This window comes from Octopus sinensis, linkage group LG16 (assembly GCF_006345805.1).
Source record: "Octopus sinensis linkage group LG16, ASM634580v1, whole genome shotgun sequence".
Lineage (NCBI taxonomy): Eukaryota > Metazoa > Mollusca > Cephalopoda > Octopoda > Octopodidae > Octopus > Octopus sinensis.
The window spans coordinates 10622694-10633555 of NC_043012.1; positions in this window are offsets into that span (position 1 = coordinate 10622694).

The following is a 10862-nucleotide window of genomic DNA, read 5'->3' on the forward strand; positions in this document are numbered from 1 at the left end:
CGACGATGATGATTATGAGGATGATGATGATGATGATGATGATGATGATAGTGATGATGATGAATGATGATGATGATGATGACGATGACGATGATGATGATGATGATGATGACGATGACGATGATGCTGATGATGATGATGATAGTGATGATGATGATGATGATAGTGATGATGATGTATGATGATGATGATGATGATGACGACGACGATGATGATGGCAATACCCATTCTTTTTTCTATTTGTTAATGCAGTCTTTTAACCTATTTGCTCTTAGCAGTTCATTTCTTTTCAGTATTTTCACAAACATGCAGTTTTACGCATACAATCACACGCATGCACACATACACACACGCGCACACACACGCACAAACACATGCACCGTAAACATAAATAACACACGCACACACACACGCATTCATATTTATACGCACACACACATACACATCATACTTAAACCTCACACCCATATGCAAATGTAGTTACATCCTCAAAACATTTATCCGCACGCATACTAACAAGTAACAGCAACATGTGACACATACACACACACACTCACACAAACATACACACACACACACACACTCACATACGCAAATATACACACCACACCACTTGTTCCTTTCTTTTAGTCTATCTTTCTCCACTTTCTCCATCTTATTAGTCTATCTTTCTCCACTTTCTCCATCTTATTAGTCTATCTTTCTCTTCTTGTGTGTTTCTCTGTCTTCCTCTCTTTCTCTCACAATTAAATTCTTACTCTTTCACCCTCTTTCCCCTCCTGGTATATTTCCATCTCCCACTCTTCCTCCTGTCACAAATGACATGACGTCAAACCATCCCCCATTGCGAGGTCGCGTCGGGCCAGTCAGTGAATTGCCCAGACTGTCCCACTACGTAACCCAGGATTTATGCAGGTTTTATATTCAACGGGCTGACAAACTTTTGGGACACAAGGTGCGTCGCAATTGCTATAGCATGTACGTGTGCGTTTGTATGTGTTTGTATGTGTGTGCGTGTGTTTGCGTGTGTTAGTTTATCCGTAGGAGCGTGCAGGTGCGTGAATATTTTTATACGCAGTAGCGTGTGTGTGTATATGTGTGTGTTTACATGCTTCTGTATGTATGTGCATGTGTAAATGTTAAGATTTAAATGTGAATATGTAAGCAATGAGGGAGTTTATATCGTTTATCGTGTAGGATATGTTGATGTGTATGAATATTGTGAGAATAAGTGTGATTATGTCAGAGTAAAAATGTGTGTGCGTGTGTATATATATATATATATCTATATGTGTGTGTCTATGTATATATGTGTGTATATATATATATATATATATATATATATGTGCGTGTGTCTGTTATACAAATGTGTGTATGACATGTACGTGTGCGTATATATATATGTGCGTGTGCTTTTGTGTGTATGTATATATATATATATATATACATATACATGTGTGCGTATATGCATATATGTGTGTGTGTATGTGTGTGTATGGGTATGTGTGTATATGTATGTACCTGTACGTTTATAAGTATACGTGTGTGTGTGTGTGTATGTGTGTGTGTCAGTGTGTGTGTCTGTGCATGTAGCTGTACGAAGTATCAATGTTGTAAAGCGTTAATCCAATTAGCAAATTATGTCTGCAACGCAGACAACAGACTTGCCCAGCATCTAAGTGACTCGGACTCATCATAACATTCGTCGTCGCCGTCGTCGTCATTGTAGTAGAAGTAGTAGTAGTAGTAGTAGTAGTAGTAGTAGTAGTAGTAGTAGTAGTAGTAGCAGCAGCAGCAGCAGCGGTACAGAGTGCGGCGTAAAAAAAAAAAACAAAAAGAAAAAAACATGGACGGAAAAAACATATTTTTGCAGGTTGACAATCGTCCCGACGGAAAACGCACAATGAGCACCAATCTAAATTATATTGGTAACCGAGAAACGGGTGCAACGTTAGCTATTCTAGCACTCTATCATCGTTTACGAAATGTTACTAGCACTACAATAATGGCCGTTTAAAATGGCAGAATTTTTTTCTGTTGCAGAATGTAAATGAAGGAACATCCGTAATTGTCGTTGTTATCATCATCTCACCATTATCCTAACCATCAACTTACAACTATAATATTACCTATTTCTTTATTACCCACAAGGGGCTAAGCACAGAGGGGACAAACAAGGACAGACATAGGTATTAAGTCGATTACATCGACCCCAGTGCATAACTGGTACTTAATTTATCGATCCCGAAAGGATGAAAGGCAAAGTGGACCTCGGCGGAATTTGAACTCACAACGTAACGGCAGACGAAATACCGCTAAGCATTTCGCCCGGCGTGCTAACGTTTCGGCCAGCTCGCCGCCTGGTAATATTACCACTATAATATTACCAACCACGAACTATTGCCTCGGGCCGACCAAAGCCTTTGAAGGGGTCAAAATACAAACACAAAGACACACGTATACACACGAATAGATTTATACATATACACACATACGACGGGCTTCTTTCAGTTTCAGTCTATCAAATCCAATCACAAAAGTTTATTCGACCTAAAACAATAGTAGAGGACATTTACCGGTAGGCCTTCAAAAGTAACAGCCAAATTCCCTAACTACTAAAGACGAACAAATCATACAATGTACATTTTGTTATGAAACAAGTTGGAATGGTCAGAATAGGACAGCTCTTGATCATACGTCGAGTAAATCAAGGCTAACCTTGGACTAAACAACAAAATCAACAGTATCATTGTTGTGAAAGTACATGGCAAGCCTTCGAGAATCTTCTCCATCATCTAAAGTAATTACTTGAATCGTCCATTATCATCAGCCATCACTGAAAATGTTCGTCTGCGTCATCATAATTCGTAATTATCAACACGACCATCATTATCATCAATTTTTATCAATATTAAAACAAAGCTGTTAATTATAGCTACAATATGCAAATATAAGTAAAAACAGATCTTATTACACACATATCTACATATTTTCTATCTCTCTGTCTATCTATATATCTATCTATATATCTATCTATCTATCTATCTATATCTATATATATATATATATATATATATATATATATATATATATTATATATATATATATATCTGTGTGTGTATGTAATGTTTTTTAGATGTTGTAAATAGACAGGCGAAGGAGTGGCTATGTGGTAAGTGGCTTGCTAACGGACCACATGGTTCCAGGTTCAGTCCCACTGTGTTGTACCTTGGGCAAGTGCTGTCTACTATAGCCTCGGGCCGACCAAAGCCTTGTGAGTGGATTTGGTAGACGGAAACCGGAAGAAGCCTTTCGTATATATATATATGCGTGTGTGTGTGTGTGTGTGTGTGTGTGTGTGTGTATGTGTGTGTGTGTGTGTGTTTGTGTGTGTCCCCTAACTACCCTTGACATCGATGCTGGTGTGTTTACGTCTCCGTAACTTAGCGGTTCGGCATAAGAGACCGATAGAATAAGTACTACGCTTACAAAAAATAAGTACTGTGGTTGATTTGCTCGACTGAAGGCGGTGCTCCAGCATGGCCGCAGTCAAAATGACTGAAACGAATAAAAGAATAAAAGAATACATGTGTGTATATATATATCTTTTATCTTTTAGATGCTTATCATTTGCCTGCGGCCATGCTGGGGCACCGCCTTGAATGGTTTTATTGTACTAATCGACTCCATGATATATTTTTTAAAGCCTAGTACTAATTCGATCTGGTCTCTTTTGCTGAATTGCTAACTACGGGATCGTAAACACACCAATACCGGTGGTCAAGTGGTGACGGGAGGGGGGTAAAAACACAAACACAAAGACTCACGCATACACACGAATAGATTTATACGCATACACACATACGACGGGCCTCTTTCAGTTTCCGTCTATCGAATCCAATCGAAAAAGTTTCTTCGACTTAAAACAATAGTAGAGGACACTTACCCAAAGTGCTGCGTAGTGGAACTAAATGCGGAACCATGTGGTTGGGAAGCAAGTTCCTTACCACACAGCCACGCCTGGGTCTATATGATTAAATAAAAAAAAGGTAGAGACGGATGAGGGAACAACGAACAAGGTGTATAAGTTTGATACTCAGGAGATTTATTTATACACTAGCATTATGACCCGGCAACGCCGGGTCATAGTGCCAGTGCATGCATATACAGTTGCGTGCGTGCACACATACACGCGAGTACTGTCCAAATCTCCGGCCAATCACATACAGCTAGCTGGTATTCAATTGGCGTCTCAAGTTTCGGGCATTTTGATTGGGTATTGGATAGAAAATTCACAAAAATAAGTACTACGCTTACAAAGAATAAGTACTGTGGTCGATTTGCTCGACTGAAGGCGGTGCGCCAGCATGGCCGCAGTCAAAATGACTGAAACGAATAAATAATATATAATATATATATATATATATATATTATATATATAATATATATATATATATATATATCTTTTATCTATGATCTTTAATGGCATTGCGGGGTGACTGGCGAAATGTAAAGATGTGCACGACCACCCTTGGAGGTTTTAAATGACCATAGAAAGTGCGAGCCCTCTAACTGAAACATTGTGAATTTGTATAAAGGACACGCACACACACACACACAGACATTTTGCCGTTTATATAGAGAGAGATTCGGGTGTTTGTGTGTGTGTGTGTTTAGATATATGTGATGCATGATTTTTATAGATTACAGTCTTGGTAGAAAGGAGAAATGGCAAATGTCGATTGTGACCGGTATCTGGATTTCAGGTTAATGAAAAAACATACTCGTCGTCTATCGATGACGTTAGAGTACTCAACTTCGAAATTCACAGAAAGACGATTTCAATGGTCAGGCAGCATGCAATAAAGAGCCTTAATCCTATACATAATCAGCATCAAAGGGGATGTATCGCGGTTGTAACCGAAATTGATAACTCCAGTTCCTGTTTTATATTTAGTGCGTGTATTTTCTTTCTTTTCTTTTTCTCTTACTTGTTTCAGTCATTTGACGGTGGCCATGCTGGAGCACCGCTTTTAGTCGAGCAAATCGACCCCAGAGCTTATTCTGTGTAAGCCTAGTACTTATTCTATCGGTCTCTTTTGCCGAACCGCTAAGTTACGGGGACGTGAACACACCAGCATCGGTTGTCAAGCGATGTTGGGGGATAAACATGGACACACAAGCATACACACAAACACACACACAAGCACACACACACGCAGACACACACACACACACACACACACACATATATATATATATATATAATATATATATATATATATATATATATATACGACGGGTTTTTCCAGTTCCCGTCTACCAAATCCACTCACAAGACTTTGGTCGGCCCGAGACTATAGTAGAAGACACTTGTCCAAGGTGCCACGCAGTGGGAACTGAACGCATGACCATGTGGTTGATAAGCAAGCTACTTACCACACAGCCACTCCTACGTATATATACGTGCAAATGTGTTTGTATATAAACGAGCAAATATGTATATATACTGAAATATGTACATGCATTTATATACGTATCTATATGTATGCATATATACACGTATATATATATATATATATACGTACATGTATGTATATATATACATACATATATATATATATATATGCATACATATAATATATATACATCTATACATGCAATATTATATATATATATATATATATATCTAAGCGTGTGTGTGTTGTGTATAATGCATGTATAATATATGCATATGCACAAGGTGTATGTATATATAAACGCCACAATGCGGGCGTTTCATGTGTGTGTGCACACAATGTATGCATATCCCTGTAATAACTTCACACACACACCACACCACACACACCCCATACCACGCCAAAACGGCTGCCGAAAATCCAGACAGTCGACCGACTGGACACAACTGATGTGAAAAATGGGTGTTTGTTGTGGGCGACGGTGTTGTTGGTGATGAAAGAGTGGTTGTTGTGATGATGGGATCAAAGTTGAAGAAGGAAGGGACGAAGAATTGAACAACTAAATATCACTTAACAATGAAGAACTAATCTGTAACGCACAGGTGCCCGAAGCACACTCTGTGTGTGCGTGCGTGTTTGTGGTGTGTGTGTGGTGTGTGTGTGTGGTGTGTGTGTGGTTTGTGTGTGTGAGTGTGTGTGTGTGCGCGCTCGTTGTGTGTGCGCGGCTGCGTGTGTGTTCGCGCGCCGTGTGTGGTGCGCGCGCGTGTGCGTTTGGGTGCGTGTGTATTCGCGTGGTGTGTTGTGCGTGTGTGTGTGTGTATAATGCATGTATATATATATGCATATGCACAAAGGTGTATGTATATATAAACGCCACAATGCGGGCGTTTCATGTGTGTGTGCACACAATGTATGCATATCCCTGTATATACATTCACACACACACACACACACACACACCCATACACACGCCAAAACGGCTGCCGAAAATCCAGGACAGTCGACCGACTGGAACACAACTGGATGTGAAAAATGGGTTTGTTGTGGGCGACGGTGTTGTTGGTGATGAAAGAGTGGTTGTTGTGATGATGGGATCAAAGTTGAAGAAGGAAGGGACGAAGAATTGAACAACTAAATATCACTTAACAAATGAAGAACTAATCTGTAACGACAGGTGCCCGAAGCACACTCTGTGTGTGCGTGCGTGTTTGTGTGTGTGTGTGTGTGTGTGTGTGTGTGTGTGTGTGTGTGTGTGTGAGTGTGTGTGTGTGCGCGCGCGTGTGTGTGCGCGCGCGTGTGTGTGCGCGCGCGTGTGTGTGCGCGCGCGTGTGCGTGTGTGTGCGTGTGTATGCGCGTGCGTGTGTGTGCGTGTGTGTGTGTGTGTGTGTGTGTCAGCGAGAAAGAGAGAGAGAGAGATTAAAGACTCTAAGTGGTAGAGGATGTTTAGTAATGACAAAGACTCGGCGTGAAAGTGGTATTAGTGGTTATGGTGGTGGTGGTGGTGGTGGTGGTGGTGGTGGTGGCGGTGAGGGTGGTGGTGATGGTCTTTGGTATTGGTGGTGGTGTTGGTGTTGGTGTTGGTGGTGTTGGCGGTGTTGGTGGTGGTCGTGATGGTTGTGAGGGATGTTATGGAGGAAAAACTGTCTGGCGTTGTTTCTGTGGTGACGCTTTTAAATGGCGACTGCGATGGGAGGCTGATGCAATAACAATGGTCGTCGTTGTCGATTTTGTTAATGATATTGATGAGGAATCTTTTATGCCGTAGCTGTTGTTAATGATGTTTAATCCCAACTTACCTCTGTACAAAGCAATCCAACGATCGAATACCTAGCCATCCGTGACCATCTGATTTAAGGAAACCTATGACGCTGTCTAACGACTGGACGTGAATTATAGCTGCCATTTCTAGAACATCTGTCTACCACAAAGAGGCTCCTTCACTGTTTGTTAGGGCGGTGGAAGTGACGCTGGTGATGTTGGTGTTTGGTATGGTGGTAGTGATGGCGGTAGTGGTCCGAATGGTGGTGGTGGCGTCGGCGATGATGATGCTGGTGTCTGATAAGGTACTAGTGATGGTTGTGTTGGCGTGGTGATGATTGCAATATGTGTAATGAAGTTAAAATGTGTAACGTTGTGTAATTATTATTGGTGACAGTGGCATTAGTAGTTTTAGTACTGCTGGCAGAATTTGTGTTAATGATATTAGTTGGTGGACAAATGGAAGATATGAAAGCATTTGTGTCTGTATGACCATGCGTGTTTTAATGGAATAAAAGATATCGGTTGAAACATCTCCATTAGAAGTAGTATTAATGTTAGTCGCTATTGTATCGTAGTGTTCGATGTAGTATGGTTGTACTACACGTATTGTTGATTATGTTTCTGCTTTGAGCTCCTGGATGTAGGTACATGAGGTACGATCCATTGATCCACCCGTCCCGCTTAGCTTAGGACTGTGAGATGTCACCTTAAGGCATAAACATTGTTAAGGGCTGTAAATCACTCCTAAGCGTGCAGTGTTGAATCGTATGAACTGATGAATCCTGTTACTGGTGGACCTTGTGTTGGTGGCTTTAAACAAGGTGTTGTCGTTTTTTAACCCCAAGAAAACTCACATCAAACGCACACCATTCCGAAAGGTTTTCCAACTCTAACTTTTATGTAAACCTTCAGATATCAAAACATCCAGAACTATGATATTGAAAGCATTCTTCATTGTCTGTTATGGTATCGTGTAATTTAGCTGTCATTTTTAGCTGGAAGGACGACTATGTAGAGGCCGAGAGAAAATAGTTCTATTGCGGACTACAAGTTTGTTAGAATGTCTGAGTGCTCATGTCTGTTGTGAAAAATAATTTTTAATTTTAAAAGGTCATGAATACTTAAATTACATTAAATAACTAGTTTAGCATTAAGGTTTAAACTGTTTATTATAATTTTTCCATTTGGGGTTTAATATTTGGCCAAGAATTGGTTGAAAATCTGAATGAGGGTGATATTTTTCCCGTTTCCGTTGAGAGGCTCCCTAATTGACTTGCAGTATTGCAGTTGTTTAGCCTCAGATCATCCGTGACCGAACAATCTATGATCAGTGATATTCCGCCAGTGACTGCACATTGTCTTATTTTCAGACAGGACCATTAGAATTATTTCATCTAATATGTTCTCTTTCTTAAAAGTGGAGGCGCAATGGCCCAATGGTTAGGGCAGCAGACTCGCGGTCATAGGATCACGGTTTCGATTCCCAGACCGGGCGTTGTGAGTGTTTATTGAGCGAAAACACCTAAAAGCTCCACGAGGCTCCGGCAGGGGGTGGTGATCACTGCTGTACTCTTTCACCACTCTTTCTCTCACTCTTACTTCCTGTTTCTGTTGTACCTGTATTTCAAGGGGCCGGCCTTTCACTCTCTGTGTCACGCTGAAATCCCCGAGAACTACTTATGGGTAACACTGTCTATGGAGTGCTCAGCCACTTACACGTTAATTTCACGAGCAGGCTGTTCCGTTGATTCGGATCAACCGGAACCCTCGTCGTCGTAACCGACGGAGTGCTTCCTCTCCTCTCTTTCTTAAGAGGTTATGGTATTATTTGTGAACGATTTTAGTTGCTAATTCCAATAGACCGAACTATTTGTCTTATAATGTTGCTATTGATATTGTTGATGCTTTTGTTTAGCTCCACCTAAACCCTGATCGAAAGTATTTTTTACGGGTATCCAGTCAACATGTATTTAAAACTGATAAATTTATCTTTAATCGAAGGCATGGTGTATCTTCGAATATGTAATCTAACGGGTTCTATGTTCTTTTTTTTTACCTTTGTTAATCAAGGGTTTGAAAGATATTTCTGTCACTTTTAGCAAATCGAGACACTATATACAGACTTCCTCATTTGCTTGTTTAGCCATTGGTCAGCCTTCAGTTAAGCTTCTCATGGTTATAGACGCTGTTGTAAAACCTATAAACCCTTTCCGCCTTGTTGGTCATTACAACGTATTCACAAGGATTCACGGTAGTAAGAATTCATTTAATCAAATACAAGCAATTCATCGGTAATTATTTTACTTCACACTATTGGTTTTCAACCGGGGTCAATATGGCCCTTAGGGGTCCATAATAGATGTTGTTAAAATTTAGGTGCAATAAATTGCTTACATTTCTATAATACACAAAATCATGTCGATTGTGCGACTCCCGCGCCAAATCTTATTCAGTGAACTCACTTCAGGGAAAAGACCACGAGGTTACCCTCTTCGAATAGACAAGGACTAACTCAAAACTGAAATTGAGCCTAAATTGTTTGAAATATAAGCCAGGAACCGTATCAAGTTGCGATGTTCCAGCACCATCGGAACCAAAATCTTCTAAACCACCTGAAGAGAAAGGAAGAAAGGAAAAAAACAAACGGAGAGAACGGCTCGAGAAAATCAACCTTGTTCCTTAGAAACATTGCCATGCAGTCAATGTAATCGACTCTTCTATGCAAGAATTGATCCACAAAGTTATCAATGACATCACCATAAAGGAAGCGTACAGCAAAGAAGAAACTATATTCTTGAATACGCGATAAAGCAGAAGGCCAACAGCAAAAGATACTCATAATATTTAATTATAAAAATGGAGTAGAATTCCTTTTATATACTTCGAGTGGTTATGGAAGTTCAGTCGAGTAAAATAAGATTCAAAAGGGGTCTATAGGCTAAAAATGGTTGAAAACCCCTTCTCTACACCAAAGGATGAAAAGTTTAGTCACCCACCGGAGAAACTTAGACTATAAAGCTACAGACCTTCTGTAGAAAAGTTTAAAGTTGTCCTTGTGTTTTTAATAGTTTGTAATATTGGTTTCAAATTTTGACACAATGCCAGCATGTTTGGAGAGGGGCTATGTCGATTAACTCCACCTCAATACTTGACTGGTACCTAATTTATCGATCCCGAAAGAATGAAAGGCAAAATCAACCTCGGTGGAATTTGAGCTCAGAACCTGAAGTGCCACTAGGCTTGCTAACCATTCTGCCAGCTCACCGCCTTAATAGTTTGTAATATTGGCGAAAGCCGATATCATTCGAAAACGTGGTTCTAGAAACCAAATCGTCAATAACTCGAGTAATGATACCTAGTCGATCATTGCAGGAAAAGTGAAAGAAGAAACCGAGCTTCGGCAGGGTTTGATCTCAAAATCAAAATACACATAACTAAAAAATAGCACAGGACCCGATGCTCGCTGCTTTGCCGATTGTGCCAAAGGGCATTCGATTTGATTGATGTTTTGTCAAGGAAGATAAGCGAATGAGTTCAAAGGACAGCAATGCCATAAATTAAACTTTAAATGTAATTGAAGACCAAATGAACAAAATAAAGATATATCTATAAATAAAAGAAAGGAAAGCAAGAAGTAGATAA